Below are 21819 nucleotides of genomic sequence, written 5' to 3'. Positions count from 1 at the left end.
ACAGCAGCATTGCAGGCCATTCTACACATCCCGCCTGTAGACCTAATGACCAAAAATATCGCGTTAGAGACAGCGACAAGCTTTTAGGCTTCGGGCAGCTTCAGTACAGGCTGTATGAGCAAACGAAATATATGAGCCCGTGGTTGAGCTTCGGAAGAAATCTTGGGGTCATAATTGAGCCGGAGGGTTAGTGCCAGGGTCCAGAAATGGCTGAAACTACCATACACGAGTATACAGAAGGTGTCAAATTAAAGGAAAGGGTTGGGTCCGCTGTTTACTGTATCGATCCAGCAATAAGTAGATCTCACTGGCTACCAGATTACTGCAGCGTTTTTCAGGCGAAAATTATAGCCGTGAAGAAAGCAGCAGAAAGTCTGGATGAATCGTGCTTAGGCTACAGCTGCGTCAATCTGTATATTGATAGTCAGGCGGCGATTAAGGCAATAATCTCACACAGTATTTCATCAAGAAGTATCCTGAGATTCAAAGAAGCATTGGAAATACCTCGCCCATACCGGACCTATATTAAGTTCCCGGTCATAAAGAGGTAGAGGAGGTAACGAAAAGGCCGATGGGTTGGCAGAGGGTGCAGCACTTGCTGAATGGACGGTAGACGTCCCAATTCGTGTGGGAGAAATCAAAAGGAGACAGGTGTCGCATATGACCCATCAAGCAGGAAAGGCGTGGCCAGAAGCGCGGGGCTGCAAAATGTTTAAGCTCATGTGCAAATCCTACGATATTTCACAAAGTGTCACATATCTCTGGAGAGAGAAGATTTAAGGCTCACGTTGGGCATACTAACTGGATACTGCCTTCTGGCGTAACATGCTTATAAGTTAGGCCTCGCCAGTAACAGCAGATGTAGGATGTGCGGGCATGTGCAGGACAAACGGTTGAGCACGATCTGTGTTCGCGTCTTATGCTCGCCAGGTCAAGGCTCCTGCTATTAGGGGCGGCAGAACTGCCAGATCTTGAAGCAGCAATTAAGCTATGTCATAGAAAATGTATAGTATTTGCAAAGAGGACGGAGCTATTCTATTGCAAGTCCCAGTACCTGATTGGGATTCTTCCGATTGGTCGTTAAACAAAGAGGTCTTTATTGACTGGCCAGTTCAACCTAACCTTGCTTTCGCTGTTAATGCTGGTTCCCATATAGACGAATTCCTTCACAGTCTTGAATTTATATCCATCGACTGTTATAGTTGTCTAGACTAGCTTGATCAAAAACTGAAAATAGTACCGAAATTCCGAAAAACATGTTCAAATAATACTAACTTAATTGGCGCTTAACCGTTTAAACGGTTATGGCCGCCCCACAAGGCGCACCTGTCGTTTCTTCGATGGGTTAATTGGTCACACCAAGGGAATTTAAATCGTTTTCCACCTGGTCCTTCCAGCGGAGTGGGGGCCGCCGTCTTCCTCTGCTTTCGTAGGCGGGTTCCGATAAAACTAATTTCTTAGTCGGAGCATCATATTTCATTAGCTTAACATGACCTTGTCAGCATAGCCCACCGTTTTAATTCGCTTGACTATGTTGATGTGTGTGTAAAGCTTGTAAAGCTTATCATTAAATCTTCTTCCGTACTCGCCGTCGCCAACGCGTACAGATCAGTAAATCTTTCGAAGAACTTTTCTCTCGAAAACTCCCAGAGCCGCTTCATCTGATGTTGTGATGGTCCATGCTTCTGCATCATATAGCAGGACGGGTACGATAAATACTTTTAGAGCATAATTGCATACCTAGGTCAAAGTAGCTTTCAGTGGCAAGAGTGACTTCGCAGCATTTCAGAGATGATGGTTTCTTTAATGCTTGTTCCCAAATAAATGAAGTCTTGCTATTACGATATTATGGCTACCAACAGTGGCATGGTTGTCAAGTCGCAAATGCGCTGATGTTTACTCGATGACAACAGGTACTTCGTTTTGTCCTCATTGACCTTCAAACCCATCATTTCCGGTAATTTGCACGGTTTATAGAATATTGTTCCAGAGCGGTTAAGTCCTGCAGATAATTTTCTCCAGCATCAAATCGCAGGACGGGGGATGACCCTGTCTGAAACCTCGCTAAGTTTTAAACGGCTAGGAGAGGTCCTCCCCAATTTTGACAACTGATTGTGTTGCTCAACGTCATTATACACTGGCGTATAAGTTTTGCGGGGAAACCCAATTCTTAGCGCCATATAGGCAGCTCTTTTACGTCCTGTCGAAGGCGGCTTTATAATCGAAGAAGGCGTGATTTGTAAATTTTTTTTCGCGTATTTTTTCCAAGACTTCGAGCATTGTGAAAATCTGGTCGATGGAAGATTTACCAGGTCTGAAGCCGCATTGATAAGGTCCAATCAGTCGACTCACGTTGGGATTCAATCTTTCATACAATACACTTGACAGAAGGCTGATTCCGCGATAGTTGGCGCAGTACTGTGGACGGGAAAACTTAGACTCTAATCGTCGGACATGCAATTGTTCGACCATAATTTGCATAGAAGCCTCTTACCAATTCCTGGCTGCCGTATTTGAATAGCTCCGCAGGCAATCCATCAGCGCCCGCGACATTGTTTTTTAATTTGGTTATTGCTATTCTCGTCATAATCGAGTGGGGGACATTAATTCCATCATCATCGATTGCGGGACCGGGTACATTATCCTTGTGCGGTACATTACTACCGCAGTGAAGTGCTCCCTCCATAATTTAAATGCTCTCTGGACATCAGTTACAAGGTCACCGTTCTCGTTCTTGTTTTTTGATCAAATTTGCGGGTGTTATTCCTGGTGGCTAGCAGCTCAAGCTCCTCGCACTTACGCCTTCCTTACTCTGTTTTTTTCTTCCTGGCGACCGCCGTGGTGTGATGGTAGCACGCTCCGCCTAACACACCGAAGATCCTGGGTTCACGTCCAAAGTTTTAGGAACAAGTTTTTTCAATTAGAAGCAAATTGTTCTAAGCGGGATAGACCCTCGGCAGGTTTGGCAAGCAATCGGAGTGTATTTCTGTCATGAAAAACTTCTCAGTGAAAACTCATCTGCCTTGCAGATGCCGTTCGGAGTCGGCATTAAGCAAGTAGGTCCCGTCCGGCCAATTTATAGGAAAAACTTAACGACGCAAATTGGGAGAGAAGCTTGACATCTCTTTGGAGGTTGTCGCTCCTTACATTTTTTTTAAATGCGTCTCACTTCCATTTTGAACTGGCGGTAGCGATCACATACTCTACTTGTTGCGCTCCCTACTCCACCAATAGTTTAAAATCTTGTATGAACTTCTTTTTGTTTGCTTTTCAGACAATTTGAGCAAATTATAAAGAATAAAAAAAGTAAAGAACGTAAGCGTGAAGATCTTTATAAACGTAAGCAGGAACTTTACTATGAGATGCTCACTAAACTGGAACGTCAATGTCGCACCCAATATCTTAACGTTTTAATTAAGAAATTTGCCAACTTCATAGCGAAATTGGCAACTAAAATGCAAATTCCACCACAACTGGTTGAACCATATTCACGAATGCAACGGGGTATATTTTGTAATATTTTATTGGTCATTGGAGTACAACCAACCAATCAAAATGCAATTCATTATACAACACCCGAAGCAATGAAATACGAAGTTTGTCGTAAATTGGCCCATGCACTGCTCAGTCCCATCATAAAGGCACTCGATTCAGCATCTAAAAAAATCCCGACGAGATTGTGCACAAGAGCCCGATTTTGAAACGGATCGTTATATTAAGGATCGCTTGATGTGTGCAGCTGACAAGAAAATACGCAGCACACGTAATCAAGTACATCAAACAAAATTGAATCGTTCAACTTCATTAGCGGCAATGGTGAAGAAATTTGAAAATTTCAACGTGAAAAATTGTGCATAAAATAAATCAAAAATGTATTGAGATAATTGATAAAATATTAGCGAAAAACATTAAAAAATATATGAATATCAATTTAATCGCTTTTAATTGGAAGTAGAGCTGATGATTCCCGGAAACCCAGGTAGTTCAGCTAATGCCGGGTAAAATCATCAGTAATACATAGTATGCTACTATGCTATCTATGGTAAGTACAAATAAAGACGAGTATGTGCGCCGAAGACTTCATACATATGGAGTATATAATATATATACCACCGATCTTTATGATTTTCATTTCAGACACCAATATATGCTATATACGTAAGTATTTGGTGAAATTTGAAGCTTCTAGCTGTTAAAATGGTGAAGAAAGTACGAAAAGTCTCTTATCTGAATAATCGCTTATATGGGATATGTACTACACATATATACCACCGATCTCTATGAATGCTCTATACGTAAGCATTCGGTAAAATTTGACGCCTCTAGCTGTAATTACGAAAAGCTTATGCGAACAATCGGTTGTGGGGGATATATGCTATATATACGACCGATTTCATCCATTTTTTCAGACAACAATATGTGCAATATACGAAAGCATATGGTGAAGTTTGAAGTTTCAATCTGATAAATTGACGAAGATATTACAAAAATCCTCTTTTCGAAAGATCGGTTGTATGGGGAATATATGCTATAGTGGTCCGATCCGGTCGGTTCCGATAAATGTCTAATCGGACACCTAAATTACCCACACACCAATTTTTATCAAAATATCTCAAAAATTGAGGGGCTGGTTTGGATACAAACAGACACACGGACAGACGAGAATGGCTAAATATACCACCGATCTACATATATGACACACAGATCGATGAGCTTTGCAACAGAATAAACGGCTACCTCCCTGTTCTGTCCAGTTTTTTCGCCTCGCGAAAACTGGCATTATCACCGACTAAATCATCCGTGACCTTATTTACAACTTGGACGTCCCAAATGTCGACCATTTTGAACATCCACGTCGATGGCACTACGCTACCGACTGTCCTACACCCCAAAATCTTGGGTGTGACGTTTGATCAGGATCTACATTTTGGTGAGCACGCAGCCGTAATTGTTCCGAAAATCCAGAGCCGTAATAAAATCCTCAAATCCCTTGCTGGCAGTACCTGTGGAAAAGAAAAAGAAACGCTCATTACCACATACAAAGCAATTCGCCAGCCTTTTGCGTGCTACGCGTCCCCTATATGGTCGCCAAACCTAAAAACTAGCCACTGGAAGAAGCTACAGGCCTGCCAAAATACTTCGCTCAGAACCGCCACGGGCTGTCTTCTTATGTCCCCAGAACACCATCTACATAATGAGGCGAGAATACTCCCCATCAGGGAGAGAAATGAGATGCTAACCAAACAGTTCCTGTTGAATACCCAGAAACCTGGGCATCCCAACAGACATCTGATTGATGAGTCAGCACCACCTATGGACTTAAGGAGTCATCTCCGTAAGCATTTTGAGAACTCAGCCGTATGAAGCAAAAAAACACAAGCAGGTCCTTGGTGAACTCCACAAACGTCCGGGAATTGCCCGGTGAATCCAGTACTCAGGAAACAGTACCCAAAACTTGCGGAAGAGGAACGCATACTCCCCAGGGAAACGCGAGTCACTCTGGCTCAACTTCGTTCTTGATACTGTAACAGGTTAAACTCTTACATATTCAGAATCAACCCCGACATACAAAATGTATGCCCCGCTTGCAATGTGTCCCCACATGACACCAACCATCTCTTTAATTGTAATGTGGAACCAACGCCTCTAACACCCCTTTCATTATGGTCCACCCCTGTCGAAACAGCAAGTTTCCTTGAACTCCCGTTAGAGGATATTGATGACAATTTGTGATCGGTCGCAGCTATTAGGTGGGGCGAAACATTGCTACAACAACAATAACAAGCATGGCTAAATCAACTCAGCTCTTCATCCTGATCATAGCGGTATGCTTATTGGTGGGTCTACCTATTTACCTATTAAAACAAGAGCTTTCTTCGCCTGTACTCGTCTCTACGGAAAAACATGAGGGATATGTCCAAAAATGGTATATTGGACATTTAATACTGTTGTAAGGCCAATAGTCACCTATGCTTCCTTAGTTTGGTGGATGACGGCAACGCAAAGAACGGCAACAGCTAAACTAAGTAAACTGCATCGACTAGTTTGCGTTGGCATATCGGGTGCGATGAGAACCGCCCCTGTTGATGCACTTAGGGCTTTAGTGGGAATACCTCCCTTCCCTATTCTGATAGAGGAAGAGGCCACACTAGGCGCACTAAGACTTCTAAATATTTCTGAGTTGAAGCAGGGGAAATACGGAATCCCTTATAACGACCCTGACTCAGAGGTCTGGTTCACGGATGGATCGAAATTCGATGACGGAAGAACGGGAGCTGGCATCTATGGGCCGAACTTCAAGAAATCGATACTAATGGGATGCTACCCCACCATACTTCAGGCAGAAATTCATGCAATAGAAGTTTGTGGTAGAGAATGTCTGCGGAGAGGCTCAACATCGAAGAGCATCTACATTATGTCGGACAGCCAAACGGCCCTGCGTGCCTTGCAATCCTACACAGTTACATCTAAGCTAGTGGATGAATGCACTGAAATCACGTTAGGAAAAGTGTATGGAATGCTTCTTACACTGTGGCTAACTCAATACTTCACTCCCCTACATATTACACTACTTCTACCGAAAACTTACCTAATACCTACACTCCTTTATGGATGTGAGATTTACTCAAATTGTGACTATGTTTGTATGAATAAACTGAATGTTGCTTACAATAACATTGCTAGATATGTATTTGGGTTGAAAAGACTTGATCACGTTTCACATCACGCTGAAAGGTTGCTATATATTTCTTTTCACAATCTTTTAAAAGTTAAAACACTGACTATCCTTCACAAAATTATATATAAAAAGGAACCTGATTATTTGTTGTTGTTGTTGTTGTAGTAATGCTCGCCCCACCTAATAGCCGCGACCGATCACAAATTGTCATCAATATCCTCTAACGGGAGTCCAAGGAAACTTGCCGTTTCAACAGGGGTGGACCATAAGGAAAGGGGTGTTAGAGGCATTGGTTCCACATTACAATTAAAGAGATGGTTGGTGTCATGTGGGGACACATTGCAAGCGGGGCATACATTTTGTCTGTCGGGGTTGATTTTGGATAGGTAAGAGTTTAACCTGTTACAGTATCCAGAACGAAGTTGATCAAGAGTGACACGCGTTTGCCTGGGGAGTATGCGTTCCTCTTCCGCGAGTTCTGGATATTTTTCTTCAAGTACTGGATTCACCGGGCAATTCCCGACATAAAGGTCCGACGCCTGTCTATGGAGTTCACCAAGGACCTGCTTGTGTTTTTTCGCTTCAAACGGCTGGGTTCTCAGGTGCCGTATTTCCTCAAAATGCTTACGGAGATGACTCCTTAGGCCCCTAGGCGGTGCTGGTTCGTCAATCAGATGTCTGTTGGGATGCCCAGGTTTCTGGGTATTCAACAGAAACTGTTTGGTCAGCATCTCATTTCTCTCCCTGATGGGGAGTATTCTCGCCTCATTATGCAGATGGTGTTCTGGGGACATAAGAAGACAGCCCGTGGCGATTCTGAGAGCAGTATTTTGGCAGACCTGTAGTTTCTTCCAGTGGGTAGTTTTTAGGCTTGGCGACCATATGGGTGACGCGTAGCACGTAATCGGCTGGCTAATTGCTTTGTATGTGGTCATGAGCGTTTCTTTATCTTTTCCCCAGGTACTGCCAGCAAGGGATTTGAGGATTTTATTACGGCTCTGAATTCTCGGAACAATTGCGGTTGCATGCGCACCAAAATGTAGATCCTGATCAAACGTCACACCCAAGATTTTGGGGTGTAGGACAGTCGGTAGCGTAGTGCCATCGACGTGGATGTTCAATATGGTCGACATTTGGGGCGTCCATGTTGTAAATAAGGTCGCGGAAGATTTAGTCGGTGACAATGCCAGGTTTCGCGAGGCGAAAAAACTGGAGAGATCATGGAGATAGCCGTTCATTTTATTGCATAGCTCATCGATCTCTGGACCTGGGCCTGTGGCCATTATTGTGCAGTCATCGGCGTAGGAAACGATTGTGACTCCTTCCGGTGGTGAAGGTAACTTAGATATGTAGAAATTAAACAAAAGTGGGGATAGGACACCACCCTGTGGCACCCCCTGTTTAATTCTCCTTGGTTTTGATGTTTCGTTTCTGAATTGCACCGATGCCTGCCGACCACCCAGATAATTTGCGGTCCACCTTTTAAGATATGGGGGAAGGGTAGACCCTTCCAGGTCTTGCAGTAACGAGCCATGGTTGACCGTATCAAAGGCTTTTGATAGGTCTAGCGCTACGAGTACTGTTCTATGGTGGGGGTATTGATTCAAACCACAATTCATCTGGGTGCTAATGACATTTAGCGCGGAGGTAGTGCTATGGAGTTTTCTGAAGCCATGCTGATGAGGGGCTAGCTGCAAATGTGCTTGGAAATAAGGGAGCAAAATGGCTTCAAGCGTCTTTGCCACTGGCGATAGGAGAGATATCGGACGATATGACTCACCTATGTTAGCTGGTTTCCCAGGCTTTAGTAGCGGGACCACCTTGGCCATTTTCCATTTCTCGGGTATGACAAAGGTGGAAAGAGACAGGTTGAAGACATGCGCTAAATATTTGAAACCCTCTTTCCCTAGGTTTTTAAGCATCGGCATGGCTATGCCGTCTGGGCCCACTGCTTTGGATGGTTTAGCGCGACCAATGGCGTCCTCAACCTCTCTAGCGGTGATGGCGACTGGTGACGCGCTGAATTTGTGTTTATGTGCGTGTCTATTGGCTCTCCGTCTATCTTTGTCAACCGTAGGATGCATTATATATTGTCGGCAGAAAGCGCTCGCGCATTTTTTCGCATCCGACAGCACCTTATCGCCAAAGGCGATGGAAACTTTGTCTTTGTGCTTAGTCGGATTCGATAGGGACTTTACGGTGGACCAAAGTTTACCTACACCGGTAGAGAGGTTACAACCTCTTAGGTGCTCTTCCCATTTCGCCCGCTTGTGTTCGTCCACAAGCAATCTGATGCGTTGGTTTATATCCCTTATTTGGGGGTCGCCTGGATCAAGCTGTCTTATAAGGTCGCGTTCCCTCGCTAAGCTCGCGGCCTCCGCCGGGAAGTGGGGCCGGATTTCGGGAATTCTCCCGGCGGGAATGAAATGTGCCGAGGCGGATTCAATGACCTTACGGAAGGCACGCTCCCCTTGGCGGGCATCAGTCGGGATAGGGAGGGCAGCAAAGCTGCTGTCTGTTGCAGATTTATATTCTTCCCACTTTCCTTTTTCGAAGTTTATGAAAGTGCGTTTTTCGGTGACGATGAAGTCGGCGGTACGCTCGAACGAAATAAGTATGGGCAGGTGGTCGGATGCCAATGTTACCATCGGCTGCCAGTTGACGCAGTTTACGAGTTCTGCGCTCACGATTGAGATATCTGGCGAGCTATGACAGCTTCTTACCATACGTCTGGGGGCGTCTCCGTTTATTGTGCAGAACGTCGTTTCTTCTATTTGATCCGCCAACATCTCACCCCTACTGTCCGCCCGCAAGTTTGAATGCCATAGGTCGTGATGGGCATTGAAATCGCCTAAGATAATGCGATTGTTGCCAGTGAGTAAGGCCTCGATATTAGGGCGGTATCCACTGGGGCAACAGGTGACAGGAGGGATGTAGATGTTGATGATTTCTAGATTTGCATCACCTGACCGAACAGATAGGCCTTGACGTTCTAAGATATCGTCCCTGCGGTCGATGCCAGGATCAAATATATAATATTGCACAGAGTGGTGTATAATAAACGCGAGGCCGCCTCCATTTCCGCTCTCGCGGTCTTTCCTGTGGACATTATACCCAGAGCAGGTCTGCAATGCAGATCTTGCTGTGAGTTTAGTCTCTTGAATCGCAGCAATGCGGATGTTGTGCCGCTTCATGAAATCGACTATCTCCGTAATCTTCCCAGTTAGTCCATTACAGTTTAACTGCAGAATTCTGAAGTGCATGAGGGGTGACGCCGCCACTCTAGGGGTAAGTGACGGGTGACTACGCCTAGGTTGTGGAAGGCCAGGACGCAATTGCTGTTGTGGCCTTGGGACTGGGCGCCCTTGGGCAAGCATTGGGGTACCCGGATGATTAGGGTTTGCGACCTGGCAACATGGCGCGATGAAACCCGTCGAGGGGTTGCCGTCGCGGAGACCAGAACATCTAGGAAAGTGGCACCACCCAAGGCAGGAGCTGCATTGAGCGGATGTCGCAAACCTATATATTCTGTGCTGGCAGACGGTGCAAACGGAGGTAGGGATTAAGAGTCTGTTTCCATGACCTGCATGATTGCTGCCAGAAAAGAGGGGGGGGGGGGGGAGAAGAAGACGGGGGCAGGGGCTGATGCTCAGCATTGCTACCAGCTCTACTAGGAAGGTAGTAGTTATGAGTGGTATCAGCTGTTTGAGTTGTTGGCGCCGTGGGGCGCGAGCAGCAGCGGGTACTTGTTGTGGCTTGCTGAGCAGCGAGGCTGCTGGAAGGTAGTGGGGGCGCTTAGGCGTAGACTACGGGACGCCCTTGGGCGTGAGCAGCAAGGAGCCACAAAAGATTTATAAAAGTTACGTGGACGTTGGGTTTTGGGATCAAGCCCAGAACAACCTGTGCGATGCAACCATCCCTTGCACGAGACACACTGAACAGAGTATGACCGTCCTAAAAAGATTCTTTTCTGGCAAATGCAGCAAAACCATTTCTTAGGACCGGGGTCAGGAGACGGACCCGGATTGGGTTCGATACCTTCCCGGAGTAAGAGAATATGTAGCAGTCCTGCTGCAAGGAGCTGCTGGGAGGATGGCAATTTGTGGGAGGGACGAAACAAATTACATGGGGTCACACTGAAATGACAGTCCTTGGTCGGGAAAAATCCCGAGTCGCTCCGGTACATAGAACCGACTGCCTTGGGAAGCGAACCTGATTATTTATATCGGAGGCTTACGTTTCTCAATTCATCGAGATCTGTGCTTCTTCTCACGCACATAACATACCGTTTTCTAACCTCTGGACGGCAGTTCTTCGTTACTTCCATACGCCTTTGGAACGCTCTTCCCGCAAGTCTTAGACATATAGGAAATGCTCGGCACTTCAAAAATGAGCTAATCACTTTTTACAATGATTTGTAAGCCGAAACTATTTTTGTATTCTTGCTAATGGAATTGTATTATCTCGTCATCTTGTTTCCTTTTTTCTTTTCCCCCTATTGTCTAACAATCATATTTGTATAAGTATTATTTTTATCTTTACTAATATTATTGTTGTATTATTTATTACTTGTTGTTAATTCTATTGTCATATTAATTCATTTTAAATTTAACTATTTACAATTCCTGACTAGCACTGTAAAATAATTTACCAAATTGTTGTGCTAGGAAAATATTTAAATAAATAAATGTTCTAAATCCTTAATGTCTTGGGAGCCAAAAACAAGGTTTTGTTAGGATGGGTTCCCGGACATTAGGGACATGAAGGTAATGAACAAGCAGATTACCTAGCAAGCCAGGGTGCTACAACAGAATTCTATGGTCCAGAGCCCTTTTGTGGACTTACAAAGGCACACAACAGGGAAACTATTATTATAACTAGGAAACTAAACAATTCAGATGTCACTGGATTGACTGCCCACGGCAAAGGCAGGCCAAAATGTTTATACTTCCGTCAACGAAAGTATCAGCAAAACTCATTATCCTAAGCAGGGAGGACCTAAGAGCTCTCACTGGGTACTATACGGGTCTACGATATCACCTAAGTAAATTAAATCTACCCGATACCCAAATTTGCCGTTTCTGTGAGCTGGATGATGAAACGCGGGTTCACATTCTCTGCGAATGAGTAGCTGTAGCTAGGCAGAGACTATCCAATCTAGGTGGTGGGACTCTTAATCCCTATGTGATATGGAGTAAAAAGCCTGAAGAGGTACTTAAATACATCAAAAGCCTCCAGATACAAAATTAGGCTGTAAGGTCTTGCACAGAAGATCTGCACAAAGGTCGCAGTTCTTCCAGACCTATTAATAACAATCTATTTACCTTTAAGCACTTACAATTTTGAGATTCGTATCAAAGTTAATATACCATTTCATTTTCATGAAAGGTATAAAATGTATTGAATTACTCGGGTAAAATCAGCTCTAAAAGGCCACGTCTCCACATTTCCAAATTTTTCAGTAGACACGAAAAACGGTCATGAATGAGCCAATTTCAAAGTAATCGCAAAATTACATCGCCTGAGCACCGAATAAAGTACGTGAGCCAAGTATTTAAATGCCATTTTGGATCGCTCTGTTCGTAGCACATTGGTTTAATTTGAAATCCTCTTAATTAATCGCAAAAATGCAGACACTTTCTACGATTACAAACTTGAGTGATAAGAAACTAAACTACCAATGTCGCAGGGAGTGGCAGTTTTAATTGCCAATAACGAACTATCAATGCTTTTTGTTTTAGAGATATGTCACCGCTATTTTTGTGATTATTTTTCGAGTCTTTCCCGATAACTACGGGGATATTAGGGAATACCTTTGGGATTTTTCGGTTTTACATACTGAGGTACCGTAAAATATCAGACATGTTCGTCATTATTTACGATTTTTGTTTCGATATTATTTCTAACAATTCCGAAACTATTTCGAAAAGTTTCAGTTTCGCCAATTCCAAAATCTCTCTTGAAATAGTACTGACCTACTATGAAATAATAACGAAACTAGTGCCAAGATAAGCCGACACCTCCGTGCATCAGTCATGTATGCACTATTACACCAACAGTGCTTTGTAAGGTGCAACATAATTGCAACCTCATATATTTCGTGATCAAAGAAGCTTTTAATACTGCAAGTTGAAAGAAATAGTGTAGGTAAAATTTTAAAGCCGTTTGACAAAGCAGCAGTATAATGAGGGGGACGAATGACCCTGGAAGTGCCGTGAAATGGTCCATAAGATCATCACAAAATTATCACAAGTTAATCCCGAATCGACCCAGGAAGAGTCCCGAGGCATTCTTCAAACCCATACCGAAAAAATGGGGGGGGGGGGGGGGATATATGACCCTTAAATAGTCCCCAAGATCATAAATTACCACAAATTGATTCCGAATTGACCCGGGTATACGAGTCTGAAATTACAGAAGGGTTTTAAATGAAACTGATTGAAATTTGAGCGATTACATAGATAGCTCTTCGCCTATATTAATATTTATTATTATTATTATTATTATTATTATCTACCGGACATAGTCCTCACAGATATGTAACAACTTAAACAAAAATTATCGAGATAGAAAAAATATATGGTAACAATTTATAAATACAACGACATTATAACAAAACATTTTTGTAAACATTCGCTACGACTTAAATAAAACTACATGTAAAAACATTTATATAGTAATAGGAATACTGAAACATATTAATTGAAAAGAAAGTAATCAATAACATCAGCTTTAAAATGTTCTTTACATGAGCTAAAATCGACATGATTGCAAACAGAGTTACATAAGGAGATCATTCTGTGAATAGGTTCATTATTTCCAAAATTCGTTCTACGCGTTTGGACGTAGAAAATGTATTTGTCCCTTAGACACCTTTCAGGTGCATAGAAGGGGAGAAGAAAAAGTAGTTCCGGAGAATCGATTTTGTTGTCGTAAATGTCTTTGATAAAGAAAATACCACAAATTTTCCTTCGAGTATTAAGGCACTGAATATTTAAAATTCTACATCTTAGTGCATAAGATGGCATCGATTCAAAAGTGAACATTCGTCGAAGCGCGAATTTAGTGAATCTCCTTTGAACTCTTTCTAACCGGCTGGAATGTGTTACAAAGTCTGAGTCCCAAATGATGCAGGCATATTCCAAAGTGGATCTTACAAGGCTAATGTAAAGACTTTTCAGCGTTAGCGGATCAAAAAAGTCTTTGGAATTACGTTTGAGAAAGCCGAGTTTTGAATTGGCAGCACTGATTATGTACTCCCTATGAAAGTCGAATCTAAGCTTCGAGTCTAAGTATACTCCTAAATCCTTAACAGTAGTTGTACGATTGAATGAGTCGCTATCGTTAAAGTAATAGCTGTTCATTATGCATGCGTTTCTCCGAGTGAATGTGATAATGTTACACTTGGAGAAGTTCAAGAAAAGACCGTTACTATTACACCATTTTATCAATTCCAAGATGTCTTGCTGTAGATCTATGCAGTCGCTAATGTGTTTAACTCTGAAATAAAGTTTTAGATCATCAGCGTACATCAGGCAACTACAAAATTTAAAACATTGGCAGATATCATTTATAAATAAAGAAAAAAGTAAAGGGCCCAGATGACTACCTTGTGGTACTCCTGATGTAACGATTATAGGCTTGGAGAGATTGCTGCCGATCTTTACTATTAATTTCCTGTTTTGGAGATACGACTCAAGCCAACTTAGGGCGTTGGAGTGGATTCCGAGTTTCTCGAGTTTATTAAGTAAAATATTATGATTGAGACTATCGAAAGCTTTTACGAAATCAGTGTACAGAGTGTCCACTTGTTCGCCGTCCTCAATCGCATTAACCACAAAATTAACAAATATTGTGAGATTTGTGCTGATGGATCTCCCTGGATAAAAACCATGCTGTTGAGGAACAATATAGTTTTTAAAAACTGCAAATAGCTGGTCATTTACAATTTTGTCCAGCAGCTTTGGGATGATGGATAGCTTGGCAATGGGTCGATAGTTGTCTACCTTGTTTCGAGGGCCAGACTTATAAATTGGCGATAAGAATGCCACTTTCCATTCGTCAAGGAAATTACCACATTCAAGGGACTTGTTAAAGATTTTAGTAAGAGGCGGATAGAGTGAAACCGCACAATTCTTTAAGAACAAGGGTGGCAGAAGATCGTATCCAGCCCCCTTAGATACATCAAGGTTCATAAGGGACTCCAGGACTTCTTCCTCTGTAACCGTGAACTGACCAATATTTACAGACTCCGCTATGGCAGTTGTATCACATGACGTACTAACTGTCCGGAACCTGTTAAATACCGACCCGAAGAAGTCGGCAAAGAGCTCACATGCTTCCTGAGTTGATGAAGCAACTTTGCCTCCAAACTCCATTGATTTCGGCATACCGTTATATTTTCGTTTTGAGTTAACAAAAACCCAAAAAGACTTCGGGTTGGCTTTTATGTTAGTCTCAAGCGAATTAATATATTTATCATGAAGGAACTTGGATAGGCATCCAAATTTCTTCCTGCACTCAGCAAATTTTGCTTCGTCATCAGCAGAGCCAGTTTTCTTAAATTTTTTATGCGCTTTGTTTCGTTGGTTTTTTAAACTCAAAAGTTCTTTTGTGTACCATGGGAGATTGAAAGATCTCTTTTTTCTGTGGGCTGGGACGTATAAGTTAAGGCTTTCTTCTACTCCGCTCTTGAACTTTATATACATATTTGATAAGTCTAATTGCTCAAAGATTAAATTCCAATCAATGGAGTCGAAAAACGCATTCAGAGCCGTAAAATTCGCCTTATAAAAATTGAAGTAGTACTCGGGTTCAATGGAGTTATTATCGTATTTATAGAAAGAGAACTGGATAGAGATTGCTTTGTGATGAACCGATTCACAGGTGAGTGGCATATCACACTTATAAATATCACAGGATATATCATTGTTTATAAAAATTAGATCTAACACTCTGTTTAAATCATTTCCAATGTCGTTAATTTGAGATAGGTTAAAGGAGTACAATGTATCACAAAGTAAGTCCTCGACATCCTTTTTAGATGTAAAGGGGGTTAAAAAGCCGTCATCAGGATCTCTCACCCATTGAATAGAAGCCAGATTAAAGTCACCCAAAATACAGGGCGTTTGGTGAGGTAATAGAGAATCAATAATAAAGCTGATATTATCAATATGTGACTTGTACATTCCATAATTGTTATTTGGTGGGATGTAACTAGCAATAAAGAAAATTTCATTTATACTATCAAGGAACGTTTCTCCTATATTTACAGAAATACAAATTTGCTCAATGTTGGCATCATTAACGTGTAGTTGCACTTCACGACTTGCCAGAGAAGATGCTACAGCCACCAAAATACCGCCCCCTCTTGTTACCCCCGGTTGCAGTACTCTGTCCCTTCGATAGACATTATAAAAACGATCAAAAAGCTCTGATGATAAAAAATCTGCAGTCAGCCAAGTTTCCACGAGTATGATGACATCAAAGTCGTGGGTTGCTGCCGATTGAAATAGCTCATTTGTTTTTGTACGCAGACCACCGGCATTGTGATAATATATTAGGAGCTTTGGATTTGTGATAGGCGCATCACTCACTGTCCTCCCTCTGTCGAGACAAACTTTTGAAAAAACTCAAACGGCCGGATTTTGACATTTGACGGCCACAGCCCCGAGTCCATAATTTTTGCTCTATCTGAGGACGGAACTCCAATTTTGAAGTTTACTTTAGGTTAGGTTAGGTTGGGGTGGCTGCCCGAGGGCACACTTAGGCCAGTAGTACTAGGCCCGTTGTGATACCACGAAAAACACCGTTACCTCTCCTCTTCGAACCATTTTGAGGACCTGATGAAATCTACCAGGTCCTTGACGTCATGCTCCACAACCTGACTCATAGTATCAAGAAATGGAGCTCCCAGAAAGCGCTGCCGTGCTCCGCTTAGCGCTGGGCAGTTGCAAATGAGGTGAACCACCGTTTCCTCCTCCTCATCTTCTTTACAACTCCTACAGCACCGACGATAAGGCGCTCCTAGCCTTTCTGCATGCCTACCTATGAGGCAATGACCCGTTAGTGCCCCTACAAGTGTGGAAATTGTATCCCTTCTTAGGTTGTAAACGTGACGGGACCTTTTAGGATCCCATTTAGGCCAGGTTTCTTTCGACGTTCGACATCCCGGTGTTTGTAGCCATCTTTCGTCGGCTTGACGGTAGATGTGCTCTTTTAGCATTAGCTTGCATGTGGACAGGGGCATACCTAAGCGTTCTTGTCCAGGAAGAACCTGCTTGGTTGTACCCTGCCTAGCGAGTTCATCTGCAATACAGTTTCCCTCGATATCCCTATGTCCAGGGACCCATGTGAGGTGTACACGGTTCTGTTGAGCCATCTCTTGAAGAGATCGGCGACAGTTTAGTGCTAGTTCAGAATTGAACGAGTGGGAGCCCAGGGATTTTATGGCAGCTTGGCTGTCGCTGAAGATAAAAATTTCTTTGCCGACAATGTATGTCCCTATCCTAGCTGCGGCTTCCATTATGGCTGCAACTTCTGCCTGGAATACACTGCAGTGGTCGGGTAGTCTGAATGAGAGCTGGAGGTCAAGGTCCCTTGAGTATACTCCACCCCCAACTCTCCCGTTTAGCTTGGAGCCGTCCGTGTATATGGAAATGCTGTTGCCCATAGCAAGGCACTTGTCCGACTCCGTCCAGTCATCCCTGCTGGGTATGTTTATCTTAAAGTTGGTTTCCGCAACTGTTGTGGTCGCACAGCGATCCGTGCTAGGAGGGAGAAAACTGTATTTGTTTAGTATACTTGAGTGTCCTGTGGTACTGTTGTTCCAGCACGACAACTCCCTTAGACGCAGGGCTGACGTTGCCGCTGCTCGATGACCAGCCAGATCCAGTGGAAAGATGTCAAGAATGACCTGAAGAGCTTCGCTAGGCGTTGTTCTTAGAGCCCCGCTTATGCTTATCATGCTGGATCTGTGGACTTTACCCAACAAGTTTAGGTTTGACGCCTTGCTCAAGGCTGGCCACCATACGACTACTCCATACAGCAGTATGGGTCTGATAATCGCGGTATAAATCCATCTGCATATGTTGGGGGTGAGTCCCCATTTTTTGCCAATGGCTCTTTTACACGTATATAATGCAATGTACGCTTTCTTTTGTCGCTGGATAACGTTGTCCTTCCAGTTCAGCTTTTTGTCTAAAACTACGCCTAAAAATTTGGCTTTATCTGCCAGGCTTAGGCGCACCCCGTTTAGTTCAGGTAGGTTCAACGATGGTATTTTGTATCGTTTGGTATATAAGACAAGCTCTACTTTATCGGAGTTGACGCTGAGTCCACATCGGGAAGCCCACAAGGAAACCTCTCGCAATGCTACCTGCATCAAGTCGCACAAAGTTTGAGGAAACTTGCCTCTGTAGATAATCGCTAGGTCATCAGCATATGCCACGACCTTCCCGCTCCCCCAACTAGTATCTCTTAATAGCGAGTTTACCGTTAGGTTCCATAGTAAGGGGGAAAGGACACCACCCTGGGGCGTGCCCCTTGCGACAAATCGTGTTACCTCAACCTTCCCCAGTGAGGAGAGCACTTTCCTTCCCCTGAGCAGTTGATCAATTAGTCCCACTAGGGGTCTATTTACGTCCAGATCAGTTAAAGCAATGTTAACGGCGTCTGGACTTATGTTGTTGAATGCTCCTTCAATGTCTAGGAAGGCCACAAGACAATAATCCTTTTCGAACAAGGATGTTTCTATAGTAGAGACTAGGCTGTGTAGCGCAGTCTCCGTAGATTTACCTTTGGTGTACGCGTGTTGATAGTCCGAAATGAGATTCCTATCAATGCTTGTAGTGAGAAAATCGCTAACTATTCTCTCTAGGGTCTTGAGTACGAAGGATGAAAGACTGATAGGTCTATAGTCCTTCGGCTCGTAATGAGAGGCTTTGCCTGCCTTAGGAATGAATATGACCGTGGCGCTCCTCCATGCACACGGAATATAGTTCATAGCCAAACAAGCGGTATATATGTGCCGCAGCCAGTTGGCTGATACCTCCAAGGAGTAGATAAGTTGAGCGGGTACAATCCCGTCTGGTCCAGCAGCCTTAAAAGGTTTAAAACTTTTGACTGCCCTCCTCACTCTCTCCTCAGTGATGGGTATATTCACAGCTTGGTTTGCTGCAGGTACATCCGGTGCGTTTGTCATATTTCCCGGGAAATGTGTGTCCAGGAGCAGCTCTAGAGTTTCCCCTTCTGTGCTGGTCCAGGTACCATTCGGTCTCCGCAGAAAGCTAATAGCTGTTTGCGTCTTAGAAAGCACGCACCGTAGCCTGGATGTGTCCACGACACTCTCGACTCCAGTGCAGAAGTTTCTCCATGAAGTTCTCTTCGCTTGTCTCAGGACTTTTTTGTAGGTTCTTAGTTTGTCCTTGTATTCTAGCCATTGTGACCCGTTATCAAGGAATTTGGCTTTGTTAAACTGTTCTCTACAGGATTTACGAAGTAGGTCCAGATCATGGGACCACCAGTGAGGTTTACGCTTACCGCGCGGTTTTGGCAATGGACAGGCCTGTTCTAAGGCTTTTGAGAAAGCCGATGTGAAGGTTTCTACCAGACCCTCTAGCTCCATCGTTGATGAGAGGCTTTGTGGGGGCAGTTCTGGTAGTTCTCTTGCTAACAGCTCATTATGTAGTTCCCAGTTTGTATTACGTGGGTTACGTCTCGCAATGGGCTGATCGACGAAGAACTCTAACATTACTTCAATATAGCGGTGGTCTGAAAAGGAATGTTCATCAAGAACACGCCATTTTTTAACCCACCCATAAACGCTTTCGCTACAAATAGTGAGGTCAATAACCTCTCTACGGTTTTTAGTAATAAAAGTTGGTTCATTACCTACATTGCAAACTACAAGGTTAGTTGTTAAAAGGTACTCAAAAAGTGACTCACCCCGAGTGTTTATGTCGGAACTACCCCACTGCACGTGGTGGGCGTTTGCGTCTGTCCCAATTAACAGATGGCTTGAGTCGGCCACCAGATCCTTTACCGTCTTTTGTGGAGGAGGTTCCTCTGCGTCGTACGGCATATAAACGGAGGCTAGCGTTAATTGGGTGCCTCCGCTTGACAAACTGGCCGCTGTGACGTCACCATTGCTATAATTAGGCAAGAGAAAGATATTTAGCTCTGACTTTACTAAAATGCATGTTCTCACTTTACCTTCATCTGCAGCTCGGATGAGCTTAAACCCAGTGGCCCCCAATCCGCAAATCCTTGAGTTGTTCACCCAGGGTTCTTGGATAAGGACCACTTCGACGTCGCCTTTAGAAAGGCGACTGATGAGAGCAGCCGAGGCTGCCTTACTTTTGTGCAGGTTTATCTGGAGCAACCTCAGCATGAGCTTGCTCAGACTCCCCTGCCTCCATCACCGTGATGTTGGGATCCTCTCCGTCGCTATCCAGCAGAGCATCCTCCATCGACAAATTGCCCAGAGCCCCTGCGCAATTTGACGTGGCGGAAACCAGGCTTTCGGCGTCGGAGATTTCCGCTTCCACTTCGGGTGCCTCAATGTCCGTGTCCAAAGAGGCACTCGAAAGGGATGCGCGCTGTGCGTCCCCACGGTATACGTGAATTACGACCTCCCCGAGGCCGTAAAACACTCTTCCTTTGCTCCGTCTAAGGGGCTCGAGAGCTTCCTTATTCAGGGCTAACACGACCTGTCTCCTAGGTCCTTCAGCGTCCTCGACTTGGATGACACTCCAGTCCTGCGTTGGGAGAGCCGGGTTCATCAGTTGCAGCATCCTGAGAATTCTCTCAGGTTCTGCTGGAACCGCTGGAACCCATGCCCTGGCCCTTGGCCGAGCCGGAATGTCCTTCCAGTCAACGACCTCGATAATCGCCCCGGGATAGACTTGTCCCAGCTTTGCGGCTGCTGCCTTGTACAGCGCAACAGACCTTGCGTCCTCGCAAGCGAGTACCTTGATTTGGCCCTGGTACCATCCTGCATCAGAACCTCGCGGCGGACTACCCGGAGACTCCATCAGCACGTCGAGAACGGCGTTGCCGATTTCATTCCGGACGTACGGCCACTGGTCTTTAGGGATTGCACCACGGTCATTCCCTCGGTCCAGGATTCCTATAAGGATCCGGCCCTTGGCTACCTCGGCAAAGCTGGGTTTGGCTACCGCGGGGTGATTCTGGTGCCTTTTCGGCGGTGGTTTGATATCCTCATCGGACCTTTGACGTTTATATGGGGTTGCGCTTGTTGGCAGAGAACCCCGAAAATTCGGCAGTAGAGCTCGCGCCCTTTCCACCGAATTCCTGGCGTTCTCTGACAGCGTTTCCAGCGGAACACCCTCATACCTTGACAGGACTTTTGCAGCCCTTCTTTTGTTCCTGTGGAACGATCCCTTGTGGGAATCTTCTTGAGAAGGGGTCCGACCCGTAGTTGCCCTCGCGGTCGTACCCCCGGATGATGTCTTCATTATGGCTCCTTTCTCCTTTGGCTCAGTGTGACCAGATCGTGGGACCCCTGTCACAGCCGTGGGGAGAACAGTCGCCATACCGGCGTCAGACGGGCGCCCAGCATCAGCAGGCGCGTCAGTGTTCGCCGTTGCCAGCGCAACTACCTTCGCCGCCATACTGGTGCTTGCCCCCGTCCGATCACCTAAGACGGTGTTGACTGAGGTTGCCCTCTTGTCGTCCCTGGGGAGCCGACCCGTCGTTTCCAACGCAGTCGCTCCCCCGGTTAAAGTAGCTGTTGCGGCCCCGTTTTCCCTTGGCTCGGAGTGGCCAGGTCCAGAGACCCCTGCCACAGCCGTGGGAAAAAAGGTTGCCGTTCCGGCGCTTGGTCGGTGTCCGACAACAGCAGGCGCGTCAGGGTTCGCCGTTACCAGCGCAACTCCCTTCGCCGCCATACTATTGCCGCCCCCCACCAAGTCGCTCTTCACTTTAGCCTTGGTAGCATTGGTAGCCCTCCCTCGTTCACTAGGGCGTATGGATGCCAATGCTGTTGTCCTTCTCCCTGTGGAGGAGAAAGGATTATCATTTTCTTGTTTTTTTTTATTTTTGTTGTTCATCTTGTTCGTACGACCCCTTGCTAGACGAGGCCAGCTTAGGGTCACCTTATTGAAAGGGGGAAAAGTGTC

At 44.7% G+C, this 21819-nt stretch overlaps 1 pseudogene; it reads left to right on the top strand.

The window, feature by feature from the left end:
- Positions 1 to 206: 206 nt before the first annotated feature.
- LOC137248491 (uncharacterized) lies at positions 207 to 3858 on the top strand (annotated as a pseudogene).
- Positions 3859 to 21819: the final 17961 nt, after the last annotated feature.

The sequence above is a fragment of the Eurosta solidaginis genome, chromosome 4 (genome assembly GCF_040869045.1).
Source record: "Eurosta solidaginis isolate ZX-2024a chromosome 4, ASM4086904v1, whole genome shotgun sequence".
NCBI lineage: Eukaryota > Metazoa > Arthropoda > Insecta > Diptera > Tephritidae > Eurosta > Eurosta solidaginis.
Note: the sequence above shows the minus strand (reverse complement) of the source record. Positions and strands in the feature narration are given on the sequence as shown.